Source organism: Musca domestica, unplaced genomic scaffold (genome assembly GCF_030504385.1).
Source record: "Musca domestica strain aabys unplaced genomic scaffold, Musca_domestica.polishedcontigs.V.1.1 36, whole genome shotgun sequence".
NCBI lineage: Eukaryota > Metazoa > Arthropoda > Insecta > Diptera > Muscidae > Musca > Musca domestica.
In genome coordinates this window covers 5,625,770-5,648,350 of record NW_026712318.1, presented here as the reverse complement: position 1 = coordinate 5,648,350, position 22,581 = coordinate 5,625,770, and the positions used below count along the sequence as shown (strand labels likewise).

The window sequence follows — 22,581 nt, the reverse complement described above, 5'->3', positions numbered from 1 at the left end:
GGCCGCAAACCTTGGACATTCCAACAGGACTCAGCACCCTCGCACTCAGCACGCGCCACACAAGAATGGTTACAACATTAGGCTCCCCGCTCCATTTCCAGCGCACAATGGTCACCAAAATCTCCGGTACCAATCCGTTGGATTAGTGAAGTTTGGCACTAAAAAATATCAAAGTGTCGATCACCTTAAGCAAGCGCTTCGCCGGTAATGGGTCAAAATACCGCAGAGCAACATTCGGACAGCGTGTGACGGTTTCATTGGCCCTTTGAAGGCCATAATTCGTGCCAAAGGTGACCAATTCGAACAAATATAAACGTATTCTAAAATTTGATGCTATTTCCGACATTTTGTGCTTCCATTCAATAAAATTTAAAAAAAATAAGAATTATGGCGTTTGACTTTGTTGCAGTTTTTATACCCTCAGCCATATGGCTACAGAGGGTATACCCATCATTTGATAGGGTCAAAACGTGCCTAGTCGAAATAACGGTTTTAGACCCTAGGTCTCTTTGGTCTCATTAAAAATCCGTTTCAGGACATTTGGAGTCGATCTAGCGATGCCCGTCCGTCCGTCAGTCTATCTGGTTGTTTGGTGCGCACGATAACTCTCGAAGGGAGTATCCGAACTTGGTATATCATAATATTTTTGTCAAACTTAGATCGAGTTCAAGGTGGGCAATATCGGTCCACTCCTTCTGGTACCTCCCCCACAAAAGTCGAAATGTTCAAGAAATTTTTTTTTGCACACAAAGAGAAACAATAATCCAACTTTCCAAATTTTTATTTATGTGTCAGTGCTTGGTCTGGTGTGAAAATGTACAATATCGGTCCACTCCTTCTGGTACCTCCACCACAAAGGGTCAAAAATTTAAATAATTACAACTCTTATACAATGTGATGTAAGAGCCCGATTGTCTTCAAATTTCAAACATCCCAATATTTATACTAATCCAAGTTCTGGTATTAGTGTGGAATATGTCGGTCCAATCCTTCTGGTACCTCCACCACAAATATTCGAAATTTTCAAAAAAAAATATTTTTTTTTTGCACAGAAAAAGAAGCGATAATCCGATTTTGCTCCAACTTTGCAAATCCTAATATTTGCGTCAATGCTAGGTCTGGTGCGAAATTAGGCAATATCGGTCCACTCCTTCTGGTACCTCCCCCACAAAGGGTGAACATTTTGAATATCCATGAAGCAACGCAAAATTTACATCCGATTCCATTCTAGACTTGGTACAAGTCAATATTTCTATCAACACAAGATATGTTATAAAGATGGTAGAGATCGGAAAATATCTTTTGCTACCTGCTCCACATAAGGTTCAAGATTTTGAAAAACAAAACGCCCAAAGAAAGCGAAATAGGCATCCATTTTTCTTTAAATTTCACACACACAGACATTTTTGCTTACACAAGATCTGTTGTGAAGATGCTATATATCTGAAAACCCCTTCTGATACCTCACCCACAAAGGGACACGATTTTCAATACTTTTATCTGTCATAAATTGCGAAACAACTCAGCGATTCTTTACAACCTGCTATATCTAAATATATATCTCGCAACCTGAATCCTGAGATGAATATGGATTTTATGATTTCCCATAAATTGGATATAAATGTTCGATGTTCTTGCATATTTATAATGATATTTATATCATATTTATTTTGGTCCGATATGAAATGAACAATATTGACCAATTCTTTCAAACCCCACTCCATAGAGAGTAAAGAGTTTGAAAATTCATAACAGAAGTCAAAATATTTTTAAATAATCGAACATTGGCTGAGGATATACATCTGTCGGCAAAACCGACATATACTTTTTTACTTGTCATCTGACTATATATTATAATATTGACTATTCTTTGCATAATAAATATATTAATTCAACAAAAACAAGTATTTATCGAATCTGAAACTATTTTCAAATAACAAAACTCTTTCAAAATATTTATTAAATACACAGAGATTTTCCAGTCAAATTACATTGTTGAATTGTGTGTGACTTCACTGTAGTAAACTTAACAAATTCAAATACAGAAATAGAAACTCAATTTCGAACGAAGGATTAGCTTTTGTCTGTATGTGTGCTTGTTGGCCTAATGAAGCGCTGCAAGGTGTCCAGATTATATTACCCAAATCACCCGAATAAATTTGAATAAATTTAACTTTAACTCAAAAGAAATGTAAAATCGAGACACACTGTGTGAGGATTTGTGCGCCATACTGTGTTGGACACATACACACGCACATATGCATGTAGACGTGTGCTTTGAGGAGGCATGCATTAGAAAAAAATACATACAACCATTGATATTCGATTGAGCGCAACACGGAGTTATTGGGGAAATTGGTTTTTCGAAAATCGACAACAACCACAACTTCTAAATAACAACTAAGGCAACTTCACGGCATCAAAAGAAGTAGAAAATTGGCAAAATTAAATAGATAAAATTCAACAAAGAAATTTGTTTGCCGATGCGGATATTTGATTTCACAACCCTCGATTTTGGGAAATGGACGCGCACACGCTGTGCCATGGTTGGTAATTATTGCTATGAACATTACTTTGTAATGAGGAAATTGCATTATTTACCTGTACATTTTTAAGGTTAATCAATATATTCCATATTCACATCAGATCTCTGATCGAGAAAACATGAGAAATATAAAAATTAAAAATTTGTGGAGGAGGAACGCGAAGAATTGGGCCCATTTCTATCAGATCGTGTCTTGGTAGAAATATTGAGATGTGTGAAATTTGCTGAGAATTTGAAGAATTAATCGGATTCTAATTTCACATTTTATGAGCGTTTCGGTTATTCCAAAAGTTAACCTTTTGTGGTGAAGTTACAAGAAGGAGATGGGACCGATATATCCCATCTTCAAATAAGCTTATTCCGAAATTTTTAATATATTATGGTAAAATTTTGTGTAAAATATTTGTTCTTTTGGCAAGTTCCGTCATAAAATTAGGATAATTTTGTATATTTATGTACCCTCCACCTTAGTATGGAGGGTATATTAAGTTTGACATTTCGTTTGCTACACCTCGAACTATACATTTTAGACCCCACAGAGTATATACATATATTCTTGATCAGCATAAAATTTTATGTCGATTTGGCAATGTCCGTCCATCTGTCCGTCTGTGGAAATTACTCTAGCTTCCGAACGAAATAAAGTAAGTTGATAAAAATTTACTCAAATGTGTATTATGTCTGCAGGACTTTTGGTATTGAACATGGGCCATTTAGGTCCACGTCTTCGTATAGCCCCCATAGCGATACCTCCCGATATTCGGTATTTAAATGAATTTATCGACATTATTTACCGGAATTATTTCAAAATTGGTATTTAACGTTCGTAGTGGATTCTACAAGCTATGACAGAAAATTGGCTCTGCGGTACCTCCCGGTATTCGGTATTTTGATGATTTTAGCGACATTATTTACCGGAACTATTTCAAATTCGGTATTTGAAGTTCGTAATAGATACTACAGCATAAGACAGAAGATGGGCCATGTAGGTCCACGTCTTCGTATAGCCCCCATATAACGTTACCTCCCGATATTCGATATGTTGATGATTTTAGCGACATTATTTACCGGAATTGTTTCAAATTTCGCATTTGAAGTTCATAATGGATAATACAACCTGTGACAGAAAATTGTCTCTGCAGGTCAACGTCTTCGTATAGCCCCATATAACTGTACCCCCGATATTTGGTATTTTGATGATTTTAGCGACACTTTTTACCGGAATAGTTTCAAATTTTGTATTTGAAGTTCATAATGAATACTACAGCCTATGCCAGAAAACTGTCTGTGCAGGTCCCCGTCTTATATCCCCCATTGTACCTCCCTATATTCGGTATTTTGATATTTTTAGCTACATTATATACATTATAAACGGATTTTTTTTTCAAGTTTCGCATTTGAATATTGTAAAAGCAGTTGACAAAATTTTCCTATGCAGGTCCACGTCGTCGAATAGACCCTAATATACGGCTACATTCAGTATTTTAAGATTTTAACTGAATTTTTAACGGATTTTATTTTATTTTTTTTAAATTCGTACCAAATGGTGGAGGGTATTCAAAGTTCAGCCTGGCCGAACTTACAGCTTTTTTACTTGTTTTCCATTCGTTTGTAACTTATAGTGAAATATTTTTGTCTTTGATGTCATCCTTCTAAAATGATGGTTTGTGGGAGATTTCTGCATAAACTCACATAGAGTCTGGTTTGAACCCCAAAATTTGTTATACCCTACAACACTATGTGTTGGGGGTATTATAAGTTTGATTGGGCCAGAATTTATGTAACACCTCGAAATATTGGTTTCCCATATAGGAAAGTATATATGGATCTTCCTAGCTCGCCGAGCTGAGTCGATCTAGCTATGTATGTCCGTCCGTCCGTCTGTCCGTCTGTCCGTCTGTCCATGTTAATTTGTAATCACTCTACAGGTCGCAATTATGGCCCGATCTTCACGAAATTTAGAATGTAGGTGGGGTTAAGGTCAGAATAGAACCCTATTTCTTTTGGAGATGATCGCCAAATGTTTAGGGGTTGAAATGGACCAAATACTGAAAAAATGTCGGATTTTGCAGTAGCTATACAGGTCGCAATTATAGACCAATCGACGCGGAATTTCGCATGTAGCTAGAGTTTAGGGCGGGGAAGAAGCCTACCAATTTGGGTGGTCATCGGATAATATTTAGAGGGTAAAATAGACCATATCTTTTGTGTTAAAAAAATTCAAAATTTTTCATTAAACCGCGAATATTTTAAATCCCGGCGAAATCACAAAGCCATGACAAGGTTACTTCTGATCTTTACATTGATGTTAACATCCATCAAATCGGATATATAGCAAAATATGTGCGATATATATGCCTATCAAAGAAGATATGCTTGAAAGATCTCTTATATGTCGAGAACGGCTGAACTGATTTCAACAGTTCTCATTAATTCAAAATGGCCTATTGGCCGGAAAGAAAAAACGTCTAAAAAAATCGCATAAAAATAGCTCTCTAAAGATGAAAATATTGATTTTGTAATATTTTCTCATATTTTTTCAATTTTGTCATATTTTTGGCATATTTTCATTTTGAATTAAACATTTGGTAATATTTCTACAGCTAACAAAACTAAGTAGTTAGGATATCAGGATATCATATATAGATCGCATTTATGGCCCGATCCTTATGAAATTTTGCATGGGGATAAGATGAGGGTCAGAATAGAAGCCTACTCTTTTTGGAGATAATCGCCATATATTTAGGGGTTGAAATGAACAAAAAAAAACTGCAAAATTGTCAGCAAGTCGTAATTATCGCCCGATCCTCACGCGCATTGGAATGGAGGTTACCGGACATTGCAAAAGCCAAATGGTTTGCCAACTTTTGTAGACAAAATACGAAAATGTCCATTCCAGTGACTTTTTGGAGAATTCACAAATACAGGAAAGACGCACTTCTGACTATTTCGTTAACGCTGACTTCGATGAAGAATATAGTCAAATGTCTGTATCTCATATAGATGCGTTTCAGTCAAAAACCAATAATAAATGTTAATCTTTTGCCACTTCTGAGAGATTATAGGTCTTTGGGAAATATTGGTAGATCTAGGAAGACCATTTAAGTGCAACATCTACCAATAAATTGGAAATGAACAAATTAGTTTAAGTTGATATTATTCGAAAATTAGAGAATGAAACCTGATGGTTTTCTTTTATTATTTGTCACCATATCTTGTGGAATTCTTTCGAGTATCTCGTCTATATAAACTGTATCATTTATTATAGTGTTGTAGGGTATTCAACGGTCGGCCCCGCTCGACTGTAGCCTTTGCTTACTTGTTTTACTTGTTTTTTTAATAATTATGAATTCCTAACGTTTACGTGAAAATTGGACTTTTGTAGAATTTTATGACAAATAATTTTGTAGAGCAATTCGAAATGTTATTATACTGGTAAAGGGAGTTTTTAACCATATTTTGTTGACTCACTTGAGGATTACAAATTTTTACCAAAATGATCTACGTGGTTTACCTACAATAATGCCGAACGTACTACATACTAGAGTTGTGTCAATCTAGTTCATAGTTCAGTACATCAGTTCCTAAGCGTATGAGTAATTTAATTTTATCTCACTTAATTTATATAACTCATACGCAGAGTTTTCATACAAATGACCAGAGTCCATGAAACAAGATAAGGAATTAGTCCGTTCAATCGAACTAAATGGATTCCGAGGAATCTTAATCTAAAAATCCCAAAAAAATACCGAAGGGAAGAAAACTTGCCACTTTTTTGGATACTTTGCGATGCAAATATTCAAAACGCCAATACACGTGCCTCTATTTTTAGCTCTACTTTTATAATTTTAAATTATTGAAAAAAAAAAATAATTTTTTCGCTCTGTGTTATTCAAACCCGAAGTTTTGTTCACTACTAATGTTATACATCTAACGACAAAAACGCAATTATTACTTCCAACCAACTAATTTCATAGAAATCCCAACTTCCATGCAACAGGTCTTAATTACAAAATTTCACAGTTTTCCTACGTATTTAATAAAATTATCCATTTTGCTAATCACAACAAATCATGATTGACTCTTCTGATTATGTTCATCCCTCAATTTCTTAAAATTTAAAATGAATTTGTATACCGACCCTGTCTATTTGGAATATTCAAATTAACTTTGAAATTCCCTTTAAAATTGGCCATAATTGAATTTCAATATTCTTTTCATTTTTCCACCTTTTAAGCGTTAAATTCGAATAACAAATCAAATTTTCTGGACAATTTACTTCTGTTCGGTAGAAATGATTTCATATAAATGCATATTATTTGTTTACAAATATTTGTGTGAGTGCGAGTGTGTTTGTGTGTGTGTGTGTGTAAACAAATGCCAGTGTTTTTCTTCTCCAGAATCTAATCAAAATATTTATTCTTAAAACCGCACACACAACCAACACCACCAGCCTGCAGTCATCATCTGTCGTCTGGGCGATGATGGAAACCACAACAAATTTAATTTGAATTTTATGCAAATTTTATGTTTATATTTAAAATATTTCAAATCCATATTTTATAGAATAATTTATATTCGTAAAATTTCACAAAATCCAAGAAGAAAACAAAAAAAAAAAACATTGGATAAGACATGCAACAAATCCCCCTTAAGCTTGCTAGACGTACACACACACTCACTCACACAAATTAAGATCCGTCTTGAAAAGATAAGAAGATTTAATGTCGAAAAGAAGCGTAGAAGGAAATGAAATTGGCCATGACTAGGTTAAGTTGAGAAAAGTCATATTTTCTGTTGTCACACAACCGCTACTACCTGTTGTATCACAAATTGAACAATGTCCCTCCTGGGCGTTTCAAGGTTTCAAAAAAAAAAATGTATATCTACATTTTGTTGCTTCCCATTCATTGTCTCCTTCGGTATTGCAAGGTATAAAAACAATCCAAATAAGTCTAAGGACGACAACTCGTCTTGCCGCATCAGATATGCAAATACCTTGGAAAACGAAGATGAGGGAGTGGTTGCATTGAAAGCAAATTTGATTTGAATTTTAAATAGCTTTAAGCTTAAATTGACAAACAAGTAAACAAATGAATTTAATATTTTTTTGTTTTAATACCGAATTTAAATTGCATTATAAAACAAAATTATTGGAACTTGTTTAACATATATTATATTTATCCTTATATATAATAGAGAACGACCCCGAGACGAACATGGTCTATAGGAATTCCAATCACTGTGAGAACAAAGAGTTTTATGTGAGAATAAAAGAATTTAAGTTGTAAGAGACCTAGGATTTAAATCCGAGATCTAAGGCCTCTTTGACGGAAATTACTTTTAGGACTTTTTAAGTCGAACTAGTCAGGCCAGTCTATCCCTTCGACTGGTGTGTACTATAACCCTCAAATTATGTCCAAACTTACTGCAACCAATATCATTATAAAACTTAGACCGAGTATGGAAATGGGCAAAGATGGGTCCAGTCCTTCTTGTACCTTCCCAATAATCACGTGACAGCTCTCGCAAAACATGAATAAGTGTCGGATTTTCTTCAAACTTTCTACATACTAATATGTTTGCCTATGTTAGAGCAAGTGAAACTCCAATATATCCAACCTTTCTGGAACCTTCCACGAGAAAGTAAAAAAAGTTGCAAACAAATAAACATAGAAACAGATAAAACCAATAAAGACAGTCTTAAAGTCGGATGGAGTCGACTTGATGATACCCTACACCACTTTGCTAATTTAGTAGAGCTCCGCACAACAATTAAAAGTTTTTATGGGAGAATTCAATCATACACGCTATGATTATAATTTAAAGTTCAAAGGACTTAATATGCCGAAGCATTTGTAACTTTTAAATTCGGACTTGAATTGCCCATTTGGTGCACAATTAATTTGAAATCGGATAAAGATATATATGGGAGCTATATCCAAATCTGAACCGATCTCGATAAAATTTGGCAAAGATATTTCTGAGCCGTATTTCATATATTTCCCTGAATATCGTTGTTACGGAGTGCATATTACGGCTGTGGGTAACAAATACAACAAATCGGATAACCAATATATATGGGAGCTATAGCTATATCTGAACCGATTTTCACCAAATTTGACATACTAGCTTCTAGACTCAATTCGGCCGTAAGTGCCAAATTCCATCCCATTTAGACAAATATTAGACGTTTGGTTCACAATCAAAGGTATCGATATCGATAAAATTTAGCAAATATATTTCAGAGCTGCATTTGAACAATATATATGGGAGCTATAGCTATATCTGAACCGATTTCGATCAAATTTGGCATACTTATTTTCAGGCCTAAATATGTGCAAAATTTCATACTATTCGGTGTACAATAAAAGGCAAATCGGACGAAGATATATATGGGAGGTAAATCTAAACTTTTACCGATTATGTCCAATTTCAATAGGGTTCGTCCTTGGGCCAAACAAATGATTTGTGCAAAATTTCATCTGTGTCGGGCAATAAATGCGACCTGCATTTTGTTTACAAAAATAAATGGACAGACAGATGGACGGACGGACATACATAAATCGACTCAAAATGTGATTCTATGCTGATCACCAAAAGGAACTATGGGTCTAAGTCGTTTCCTTCTCCATGTTACAAACAAATGCACAAAGACATAATACGCTTACCACTATGTGGTGTAGGGTATAAAAACTAATAGTCTCGTCCGACCCGAACTTTTAGCACCCTTCATCATTTGGAATACGTTGGAAATCCCACTATAATTCGGAATATCAGGGTTTACAATTAGATGGGTTCAAACGAGATCGTCAATTACAGTCATTTATCTGCCAGAGAAGGTGGGGCCTATTACGAACTCTAAATTCCGAAATTGAAATAATTGTAGTCAACAGTATGGCTAAAATCGCCAAAATACTTACGTTCAGTTATATGGGGGATATACGAAGATGTGGACTTGTATAGTAAATTTCCTGTCATAGAAAGTAGTATCCATTACAAACTCCAAACAAAAAATCTGAAATAATTCCGGGGAAAAGTGTGACACAAATCATCAAAATACCGAATATCTGGAGGGACGGTTATATCGGAAGTATATCAAAACTTGCATGTATATACATAGTTTTACCTACATGCTGGACGTTACCTACATGCTGCGAACACAGTCTACAAATTTACAGCAAATTCGGGTTAAAATTGTGACTAAAGCAGTCGTAAAACCTTAAATCTGGCGGTACAGTTATATGGGTCTTATATCACAACTTGGACTTACCTGCAATACCAAAATTCTTGAAGACATAAAAATACATCTGGGTAAAATTTGATCAACGTACTTCATTTCGTTCAGAAGCTCGAGAGATTTCCACAGATTGACAAACAGAGCGAAGGTCATCGTTAAATCGACACAAAAATGTATGCCGAACAAGAATTTATATTGTGGGCTCCAAAATGTATATTTCGAGGGTTTAAAAACGGAATAACAAACTTAAAATACCCTTCATACTGTGGTGTAGGGTATAAATTCAATATGAAGTGAAGAAAATTACCGATGTAATTCAAGCTTGGCACACCAAATGGATAATATTGATTCACTCAATCCAGTAACTTCCCCACAAATATCACAATTTTAAAGTTTTGATTGATTCTCATTTTTTAACTGGGGAAGTAACTTATAATATTCCTTCTCGTAGAACTCGTTATTTCGAACCTTTAAATTTATCTCTCGCAAGAACTAATTTCGCAATCAGTAACCCATTGAGATCCTTATGTGTAATTTACAATAGTCTATGTAATAGTATTTGTTTAAGTAATTCGTTGAACGCTATTAAAAAATCTATTCTCCATATGTGATTGTTTATGTTCACTTACCTATTTTTTAATTTAAAAAGCTCATTTTTGCGGCACCAGATCTACATCTCCCTTTGCGGAACCAGTAGACCCAGCCTTTGAGCACTACCTGCCAGAATCTTTAAGTTCATTTTAACGGCACCTAGTCTACAATCCCCTTTGCGGAAACAATAGACACCAGCCTTTGAACAGTAGTATTTGTTTAACATATTATTTTCACTGTTATTTGTTTATATTTGTTATAATTGTTATAAGTGTTGCTCTAATTCCTTTCTCAGTAATGTATTTTTACCTATTTCTTTGCCGGCTGATGTACTAGACTGTAGCTGGCACCACTAACTCTCAACTAACCCACCATTCCCGGTCTTTGGTGTGTACGCGCTCCCTACGTATGGGGAGGTCGCCCCCGCGGTCGGTAGGGGTGGGAGTGAGAGGCGTGGGAACGAACGAAAACAAAACAAAATCAGTATAAGATTTTCTTCAATTTTTATACCGTGCAACACTATGTGTTGAAGATATAGAGGTTACAATTATCGTCCGATCCTCACGAAAATTTTCACAAGGGAAGGGTTAGGCTTAGAAGGGCTAGGCCTATTGTTTTCAAATATGTCCGCAATATGTATAGGAATTGAAAAAGGACAACTAAAAATGAATCCAAAACCAATGGACACGAAATCTCGCATGAAATTAGAGTTTAGAACAGCGGGTTGAATGGACCACTACTTTTGTGTGAAAACGTACCGACATTACGTACAGGTGATATGCGTGATACACAAAAGCAAACTTTTGGTTTTTTATGCTGATTTCGTTGACGAATATAACCAAATATCGTAGACAAGCAACTGTAAGTCTAGAGTCTAAATTTTGAGATACAGAGGGTCCTCTTGCTTTTGGAGATGATCGCAAAATATTTAGGTGTTCAAATGAACCAAAAACAGAAAAAAAATTCCTGATCACACAGTTGAAACCAATCGACACGCCTGAGAAGAATGTTAAGGACAGGAAAGAAGTTTAGTTTAGTGATAAGTACATCTGCCCGTAGAGCACCTCAACTATTAAAGTACAGTTAAATTAATTAGAATTTAGTCTAGGATTTTCAAAAATATCAGCTGGCTTGGTATTATGTTAGTTTCTTACTTACCAAAAAGTGGGCATACATGGAATATTATTTGAGAGGACTTCACTGAGAAGACCTCAGAAACTGAAATGTCAAGCTACAGTTGATTTAAATTAAAGTTGTGACAGAAATACCAAAATCGGTCAGAATATGATGCATACACTTAAACGTGGACAGAAGTAAACCATTTTTAACACCAAACATTATAAGAGATTAGAAAGAGCTGTGTAGTGATTTCAACAGAAGGGCATACGGATGAACGGACGGACATGTCCAAGTCGACATTCCAATACGGACCCTTCCGAATTCGGGCGGAGTCAAATATATTATATCCTACGCATATTGCAGAGCTATACGTTAAAAATACACTATTATAATCTGTTTAAAGTAAGTCATATCAACTATAATTGGTTTTAGACCCAAAATATCTTTGGACGAAATATCTTTCAGGACATTTGGAGTGGATCTGAGGGTGTCCTTCATCCATTACGAACTTCAAATACGAAATTTGAAACAACTCGGGTGAATAGTGTCTATAATCATTAGAATAATAACAATGTTAATAAAATCAGGAGTTATCGTTATATGGTGGTTATACGAAGGCATTGACCTGCTTACCTAATTTTTTCAATACAAACATTAAATACGAAATTTGAAACAATTCCAGTATATAATGTCTCTAATACCATAAAAATACCGAATTTTTGCAAAGCACTGTTATATATGGGGCTATACGAAGGCGTGGACCTGCATAAGTAATGCTTTGTTCTGGGTTATAGTAGTATTAAGGTCTTCCAATACAAAATTTCGCTAAATTCGTCGCTAAGATCATTAAATTACCGAATATTTACAGGTAAAGTTATATGGACGCTATACGAAAACCTGGACCTGCATTAGTAATTTTTTTGTCACAAGTTGAAGTACCCATTAAGATCTGATAGGATATGCATGCTACATACAAATTGACAACATAATTAAAATAGGGGTGAAATATGTGTGTTTGAAACCATGGTGCATCGTGGAGGATGGGTTTAAAAAATTCATGGTATAGTAACCTAGAAACCAGAGAATCCAAACCGATTCCCATTTTCTCCAATTCGGCGAGCATTAATACATTTTTCAAGAACACTATTAGAATTACAATCCCCATTTTAATTACAGTTATATCATCTTCATAATTCCGTTTGCTTCACTTAGCCATCACCCAATATTTGCATCAATTTAATATACCAAAGTTAATTCATAAATCCTATTTAGAGGTTATTCACAGGTACAGTAGCACCATTACAATTGTTCCCCCGACACTCGTTACTCTCGTCGAAATGATGAAACTAAATAAACAAAACACGAAATAAAAAAAAAGCATAAACTGGAATCTCCTTCAATGCCATTATAAATTCATCGGATGTATTAATGGGTACGTTGTTGCTTTATTCCCTGGCCTTCCATAACAAGTGGCTTGACGACACGTAAATCAAATGCTATTCTTGCCTAGAGGCCACAAGCTTTTCCATTCGTTATTTTTGGCTTTTTGGGAAAAGACCTTCATATCTTTATTCAAGAAATTTTTATTACCTGCGTAAATATTGAAATTTGCATAATTATATTCAGTCTTATTACCAGCCGAACAACAATATTTTTTTTGTGAATTATGTATGTCGTTCTGTGGGTATGTGTGTTTGAGTGAGTGTCCTGTCACGCAAGGAATTCCTCCGGGTATGGGAATAAATTGGATTTTGTCTATTAAATTGGATTTATTATAATACTCTTATGTTTGCAAATTTAATGATCGGTAAGCCAAATTGATTTATTCAAATATGTTTTCCGATCGATTGTATGTTTTTTATTTCTCCCTCTCTCTCGGTTATTCCTTTTTGTCATAACACCCTACAATGTATATACAGGTGAACACGTATCGATATAGGTTTAATATATTATCATAACGATTTTTTTCTCCATTCGATAGATACCCTGTTGCATGATACATAGTCACTTTTGAAAAACATTTCATATTTCAATGTTAATTTATGGAGTATAGAGTTTGCATGGAGTACAGCTTAGGAAAATCATCATTTTTGTTAAGACATGAGTGAGACTTGATTGAAGGACAATGGTTGGCTGGGTTTGGGACATTTTCAATAAGCACAAAGGTAATAAAGTTATAAAGCAAAATATATTAGGCATCTCTGGCCAAAATTTGTAACAGAGAATTACTTCAGCTCAGCGATATAACCAGAAATTCATTTCAGAAAAAAATAAAGCCAAACTTTCAATACCCTCAAAATTTTGAAAAAACTTCCGGAAACTACCACTTAAATAAAAACTGTTATATGGAGACTATACGAAGACGTGGGCCCGCATACGAAATTTTTTGTCATAGGCTGTAGTACCCATTACGAACTTTAAATACGAAATTTCTTACAATTCCGGTGAATAGTGTCGCACAAATCCTAAAAATACCAAATATTTGGAGTACCGTCATATGGAGGCTATACGAAGACGTGGACCTGCACACAAAATAACACTGTTTGTCATAGGCTGTAGCACCCACTACGTACTTCTGCTACGAAATTTGAAATAATTCCGGTGAATAGTGTTACTAAAATCATGACAGTACCAAATATCGGGAGGTACCGTTATATAGGGGCTATACGAAGACGTGGACTTGTATACGAAAATTTTTTTCAATAGGTTGTAGTAACCATTAAGATCTCCCAATGCGAAATTTGAAATGATTCCGGTGAATAATTTTGTTGAAATCATCAAAATACCGAATATCTGGAGCTACCGTCTTATGGGGGCTATACGAAAATGTGATCCTGCATACAAAAATGTTTATCATAGGCTGTAGACCCCTTTATATTGATATCTTCTGATAGGAAATTTGAAATAAGTACGTAAATAAAGTCGCTGAAATCATGAAAATACCGAATATCGTGAGTAGTACCTCCCGATAGGAGCTATACGAAGACGTGGACCTGCAAACGAAATTTTTTTCCATAGGTTGTAGTAACCATTAAGATCTTCCAATACGAAATTTGAAACAATTCCGGTGAATAATTTTGCTGAAATCATCAAAATACCGAAGATAGGGAGCTACCGTTATATGAGGGCTATACGAAAACGTGGACCGACATGGCCCATTTACGAACTTAACCTGCCTACTGGTAAACTATACATGTATGTAAAATTTTAGCCTTCTATCTCAATTCGTTCGAAAATAGCACGATTTCAACAGACAGACGGACAGACAGATGGACATCGCTAGATCGTCTTAAAATTTTACCCTGATCCAAAATATATATACTTTGTAGGGTCTATCATTAATATTTCGAGGAGTTACAAACGGAATAACAACGTTAATATACCCTCCATAGATTGGTGGATGGTATAAAATCGCTGACATTTGTTCTAGGAAAAGATGTCCTTCAATCGAAAGTAGTGAAATAACTGACTGACCGAAGGACTGATTGAGAATCAACGCCCAAACGAAACGGCGGAAGTTAGAATATTGAAATTTTACACTTGGGTCAGTTTTGGTGGGGGCGGGTTTCAGAAAAATCATATTGAAAGGGTGAGAAAAGTACAAAAATATACTAAACATTTAATGCTTATACAGACGGAATGAGCTAGAATTCTGAAATTTGATTTGATTAGATGTGGATATGAAGGTGGTTCTAGAAATTTGTTCTGAGTGTGCGAACTGTACTAAATGGTACTAAATTTGGAACTGTTTAGTTTAGGTTGAACGGATGAAGCTGGAATTTTGATATTTTGTACTGGAGTACTTAAAGGTGGTAGGCTTGTGATAAATAAGTGTTTTTTTTGGAAAAGTGTGATACAAGTACATGAAAAGTACTAAAAAAAATACCATTTTTGGTACAATTAGGTCATGGGTGAACCAATAGTGCTTCAAATCTTAAATTTGGTATTAAGTTCGCTGTTCATGTGTAGCCTGGGCACATGAAGGTATTTGCAAAAATGTGTACTATATTTGTACGGAAAGTACTAAGTGGAATGGAATGGAACTAAAATTCTGAAATTCAATACAAATGTCACTATTGGTATCTGGAATTGAGACATGGAGGTAATTGTGGAAATGTGTACTATAATTGAACGAAAAGTATAAAATGATACTAAATTTGGAAATCCTGAAGTTTGATATGGATGTCACTGTCTGTGATTGAAAGAAGGAGCTGATTTTGAATATGCGTACTATAATTGGACTAAATTTTACTAAATTTGGCAATGGGGGGGAAATTACAAAGCTAAACTTGTGAAATTTGATATTGAGGTCTCTGGATTTGAGATATTGAGGTAGTTGTGCAAACTTCTACTATAATTGTGCGAAAAGTACTAAATGGTACTAAATTTCATATTGGATGATGAGATTGAGAAAAAAACTCTGAAATTTGTTATTTGTGGAGGTATTTTTTAGAAACGTGTCCCATAAAGAGATAGGATTAGAATCCTCAAATTTGCTATTGTGATCCTTGTTGGTATCTTTGATTGAGATGTGAAGATGGTTTTGGAAATGTATACTAAAATTGTACGAAGAGTACTAAAAGGTACTAAATTTGGTATTGGGTGAAAGGATAGATTTTAAATTCTGAAATTTGATATTGTGATCAATGTTGATGTCTGTGGTTAAGATATGGAGTTGGTTTTGGATATGTATATTATAATCATCCGAAAAGTACTAAATAGTACTAAATGCGGTATAGAGTGAAGGGATAGAGCTGGAACTCCGAAATTTGATATTGAGGTCCCTGTTGTCATCTGGAAAGGATTAAGCTGATATCCTGAAATTTGTCATTGAGGTCTCTGTTGGTATTTGGAATTAGGATACGACGTTTGTTTTGCAAATGTGAACTAATGCAATGAAAATGAGAACTGTTTGTATGTGGAATTGAAATATTGGGTAAAGGAATATAGCTAAAATCCTGAAATATGACGTAGATGTCACTTTTTGTGTTTCTGGTTAAGATATGGTGGTGGTTGTGGAAATGTTTACCATTATTGATCGAAAATTATTAAGTGGTACTAAATCTGAAATGGAATCCCGAAATTTAAGGTGGAGGCCTCTGTTAGCATTTGGAATTGAGATATGGAGGTGGATTTGGAAATGCATCCTATACAGGATGAGATGCAAAAACTGCAACCAACTTCAGGCTGCTGTCATTTCTAAGCCACTCGTCCGACAGCTGTTAAAATTATTCCAGTGACAGCTCATTATATTGTTTACAAGCGTACAAAAGCATTTGAGGTGAGAATTTTACAGAAAAAAAGTTAGTTCTGATGGAATTCAAGCGTGATAGTGTGATTTCTTTACATTTGGCTGGAAAACCGCAAAGTGGCTCTCGTTAGAGCACTGCAACATTTAAATGTGAACAAATCTTTTGTGTCTCGTACCATCGCTCGTTGCCGTAATACTGGTAGCGTAGCCCGACGTCAAGGAATTGGACAGGAGACGGAAGAAAAAAGCAACATCAGCAGAAATGGTTCGAAAAGTTAAGAAGCGACTTGATCGAAACCCTCGTCGCAGTGACCGAAAAATGGCTCGTGAGCTGAACATATCGCAATATTCCATTCGGCAAATATTGAAAAAAAGCCATTGAAATTCCAAAAAGATCAAGAACTTAAACCGCAACAGAAAGACAACAGAAAATAGACTCAAAGGAGCTAAAGAGTTACTTCGCTTGGCCGAAAGTGGTGAACTGCCGAATTTGGTTTTCTTCGTCTCCGATGAAAAAACATTCCTTGTCCAGCAATTTGTAAACAAACTAAATGATCGTGTTTACTTGCCAAAGAGGTCAGCTGAAAATATGCACCTTCGGTTGGCCACCAGAACGCAAGTGCCGGCCATGGTGATGGTGTGGGCCACCACTCCGCTCGTATTAATCGACCGTGGCATCAGTATAAATGCCGAATATTATCGCAAAAATATTCTGGAGGGTGATTAAACATTTTCTCAGCAGACGTTGGACATTCCAACAAGACTCAGCACCATCGCACTCAGACGTGCCTCCCAAGAATGGTTACAAAGTGAGGTTCCTCGCTTTATTTCCAGCGCACAATGGTCAACAAAATCTCCGGATACCAATCCGCTAGACTTTTGTGTCTGGAATATTTTGGAAAGTAAGTTTGGCACTAAAAAATACCAAAGTGTCGATCACCTCAAGCAAGCGCTTCGGTGGGAATGGGCCGAAATACCTCAGAGCAACATTCGGGCAGCGTGTGAGGGTTTCATCGGCCGTTTGAAGGCCATAATTCGTACCAAAGGTGACCAATTCGAACAAATCTAAACTTATTCTAAAATTTCCGATGCTATTTCCGACATTTTTGCTTCCATTCAATAAAATTAAAAAAAATGTAAAAATTATGGCGTTTGACTTTGTTGCAGCTTTTTTTATCTCACCCTATATTTTTTCTAAAACACGTGCCTGTAAATTCTAAGTCCGACCAACATTACACCCTATTATTTTTAAATCTTCTACATACATTAACGTTAATTCTACTTAGAAAAATTTGTGTATATTTAATCAATCAATAAGTTTGTTTGTTCCTCTCTTACATTTAATATTTAATTATTCTTTCGAAAAAATACAAAGGCAACAAAAATAAAACAACAGCATCAAAAACAAAAGTTAAACATATTTCGGAAAGTGATGTGCTAATAACATCAAAGGTTATTTACACATCATACTATCCAATAAACGTTGACACTGACTGTAATTCTGACAAGGTTGTTGGATGGAAGGTAGCACTGGCAACATGCGTACCACACGTACCGGACGAAAGGCACAGCACTCGGAAAGCATCTGTAATTAGTTTAGAAAGAACTTTTAATTTTCTTAAGAACTATTTTTGGATGGAGAAAACAAAAAAAGCGGGCAAAGAAGAAAAAAAGTCGTGTTGTTTTTCTCTCGCCCTCCCCTAACTTTTTTCTGTTCTATTTTTCTTCCATTACCTAGACTGTGCATCTTTTACTCGTTGACTTGCAAAAAAGCAAAGAAAGAATACAGAACAGGAGTTCAGTTCACATTGTTGTCTAAGTTCATGTTTGTTTGTTCAAAAACTTCCTCTAGAGCAAGCCAAGAGCAAAGCAAACAGCCAGGCAGACAGACAGACTACCACCACCATCAGCCGCCGACAAGGCAACCACTTTGTTGCCAGAGTTTGAGTTGGATGTTAGTTGTTGCAGGTCCAAATTCAAACTAATGGAGCAGCCACTTGCAACCGCCGCCCACCTCCCCCTTCCTTTGCCAAATAGAGCAGAACTAACCAAGTTTAGTAGCAGTAGAGGTGGCGCCAGTGAATGGCGGCAGTAACGAGTGGCAATAGTAAAGCTCATTTATGGTAAATGTAATTTAATGGAGACGATTTTTCTTTTACTTTCGCAAATGACTTTCAAGTTGCAAGGAGGCGGCGGACTGCTGCGACACCTAACACAGGCCTTCTGCTTATTTTTCCCATATCTACGCTATCATATCTGACAAAGGTGCACAGGTGTATGTGAGAGTGTGTGTGTTTCTAGTTTAGATAGATGCAATGACGGCATAAAACGCAACGGTGTCATCTTCAACATATCGTTGGGTCCAAGAGGCACTTTCATAATATTGTTTGACATTAACAGTGGTTCTGAAGGGCAGTCTATGGGTGGTCAAAGGAAATTCTGAAGTTGTTATACTTACAGATCCATGTTGTTGATGTGTGTGAAGGGCTTGAACAACTCTCACTTCGAAACCGTGCCAAAGTATGTAAAGTGTTTAAGTATAAGTTATAAGGTTGCGAGCGGACAGCAAAAGCAGCGGACAAACAAAGATGAAGAAGGGTGGAATATAATATTTTTGCCAAATGATAACACCTTCCACACTCATAACAAGTCCTAATGATATATACCCTCTGTAGCCATATGGCTGAGGGTATCAAAAACCTATTCGAATCCGCATTAAGAACATCTTTAGACAGCCCATTAGATTTTCCTATTAGATTTTCGGCCGACCTCCTTTTCGTCCTCTCCCACACCGGGTCCATATTTAAATACTTGTAACTCTCAGAAAATGGGAATGGATTCTCCGATTTGTTTAAACTTAGGCCCCGTCTGTCCATCCGTCTGCCTGTATGGCTGGTACGAACGATAACTCTGAAAGGAAGTATCGAATTTGGTCCAAACTTGATATATCGTAATATTATTATTAAACCTAAATCGAGTTCGGAAATGGGCAATTTCGTTCCACTGCTTCTGACCCCACAAAGGGCCGAAATGTTCTAAGAAAATATTTTACAGCACAGAAAGAGAACCGATAATCCAACATTGCAAATTCTAATATTTGCGCCAGTGCTACGTCAGGTGCGAAAATATCGGTCCACTACCCCACAAAGGGTCAAAATTTTGAATATTTACAACTTTAATAAAACGTGATTGTCCGATTGTCTTCAAATTTCACACATCCCAATATTTTTTATCAATCCAAGGTCTGGTGTTAAGATAGAATGTATCGGTCAACTCCTTCTGGTACCTCCCCCACAAAAGGTCAAAATTTTGAAGCAAAAAAATATATTTTCTGCACAGAGAGAGAATCGATAATCCAATTTTGCTCCAACTTTGCAAATCCTAATATCTGCATCAGCTCTAGGTCAGGTGCGAAAATGGACAATATTGGTCCACTCATCAAGTGATGTAAGAGTCCGATGGCCTTCAAATTACACACAACAGAATGTTTATTATTAACCCAAGGTGTGGTATGAAGATTCACTCCTTCTGGTACCTCCCACACAAAGGGTCAAAATTTCGAATATCCATGAAGCTCCTAAAACGCGAAGTTAACATCCGATTCCATTCAGACTTGGCCCTGCTCAATATTTCTATGAAAATAAAATCTGTTATAAAGATGGTAGATATCGGACCATTTCTTCTGGTAGCTCCCCCACAAAGGGTCAACATTTTGAATAACCAAAACGATCATAAAATCCGAAATATACATCCGGTTCTCTTCAAATTTCACACGTGCCATTATTTCTGCTGTAAATATGGGATTTATATGTCCATCCCATCTGGTACCTCTCACACAAAGAGTCAAAATTTTGAATATCCATGAAGCTCCCAAAACGAGAAATTAACATCCGATTCCATTCAAACTTGGCAATGATCAATATTTCTATGAACAAAAGATCTGTTATAAAGACGGTCATAAAATCCGAAATATGCATCCGGTTATCTTCAAATTTCACATATGCTATTATTTTTACTAACATAAGATCTGATGTGAATATGTGAATATTTCGAAAGAACGCGAAATTAACATCCGATTCCATTATGACTTGGCACAGCTCAATATTTCTTTGAACTCAAGATCTGTTATAAAGATGGTAGAGATTGGACCATTTCTTCTGGTGCCTTCCCCACAAAGGGTCAATATTTTGAATAACCAAAACGAACATAAAATCCGATGTCCGAAAAGTGTTTGTGCAGGTTCACGTCTTCGTGTAGTCCCATATAACGGGATCCTCCCGATATTCCATATTTTATTGATTTTAGCGACATAATTTAAATTTGGAATTGTCGGAATTGTCTCAAATTTGGTATTCGAAGTTCGTAATGAATACTACAGCCTATGACAGAAAATTAGCTGTATAGGTCCATGTTTTGGCATAGCCCCAAACAATAGTACCTCCCTATATTCGATGTTTTGATGATTTTGTTGATGCAGGTCCACGTGGTCTTATAGACGCTAATGCATTCGGTGTTTTTATGATTTTAACAGAATTTTTAAGGAATTTTTTATTTATATTTTTTTTTTTTTAAAAATTGCTAACTTCGTTCTTAAAGTTGTTTATATCAACATTTTGGGTTTCAAAGTTAAAGATTTTTGTCGGTAGCAAAAAAATTATTTAGATAATCTCACTACTGGTTCGGATTTAGTAATTTTTGTCATCGGCAGTAGTACCCATTATGAATTTTTGATACGAAATTTAAAAAAATTCCTGTGAACAATTTCCCTAATATCATCGAGACTTCAGCCCCCTCTACGAACTGCAAATACGAAGTTTGAAACAATTCCGTTGAATAATACCGCTAAAATCATTAAAATACCGAATTTAGGGAGGTTCAGTTATATGGGGGCTATACCAAAACGTGGACATATATAACTCATTTTCAATACCAAAAGTTCTGCAGACCAAACACACATCTGAGTAAAATGTTGTTAGCCTACTTCTATTGGTTTGGAAGCTAGATTAATTTCCACAGGCGAACAGACGGGTGGTGGAAATAGAATTTTATGCTCACCAAAAATATATATATATATACTTTTCAGGGTCTAAAATGTATATTTCTAGGTGTTACAAATGGAATGTCAAACTTAATATACCCTCTATACTATGATGGAGGGTAAAAAAATGTGTCATGTCGTTCTACTTTTTGCTAAAGTCTATTCATAAACCCCGTTTTTAAATTTCATATTTTTTATATTTCAGTTTTTTTTTTTGTCACCTTATAATTTAGAAACATTAACAGTAAAAAATTATTTATAGAGGTCCACATTTTGCGGTCTCCCATATATAAGGAGGCATTCTATAATAATTTTCTTCCTTATTTTTTCAGAAAACTGTTCGCGTCTTGAAATCTACAACGACTTCCAACACCACTGTGCCATAATATCTACAATCCCATTGCTCTTGTCCCACCACCATTAATATCCAATTCTTATCGCAATCTATCTCCTCATGGAGATACGGCTAAGAAGCATCTTCCTGATGATACTGATGCTGTGGAAAATGAATTTTGTTGAACACAGAGGTGAGTTTAAAGTTTGTCTAGCTTAGTTTACAAAAGTGACTTTTAATGGCTTTGGATAAAGTGGCTCCGTATTTGTTTTTTTTTTTTTTTTTTTTGCTCGGCAATAGAAAAATAAAACTCCATGCACTTCGGTGGCAGCGGTGGAGGTTGTGGCGACTGAACAGAGGTGGGCCAACTATTGCAACAAGACGACAACGAGGAATAATAATTCTCAAATGTTGTAACTCTTGCGTAAGTGAAGCAATGAAGTTTGCTCGGCCATAAAGTGTT

General features: G+C 35.7%; 1 long non-coding RNA gene across 1 annotated transcript in view; it reads left to right on the top strand.

The window, feature by feature from the left end:
• LOC109611834 (uncharacterized) overlaps positions 1-22,581 on the top strand; it is a 131,276-nt gene that overhangs the window by 66,264 nt on the left and 42,431 nt on the right. The window contains exon 3 of the long non-coding RNA XR_009342855.1: positions 22,117-22,311. This is a non-coding gene — a long non-coding RNA (uncharacterized LOC109611834). The remainder of the gene's footprint in view (positions 1-22,116; positions 22,312-22,581) is intronic.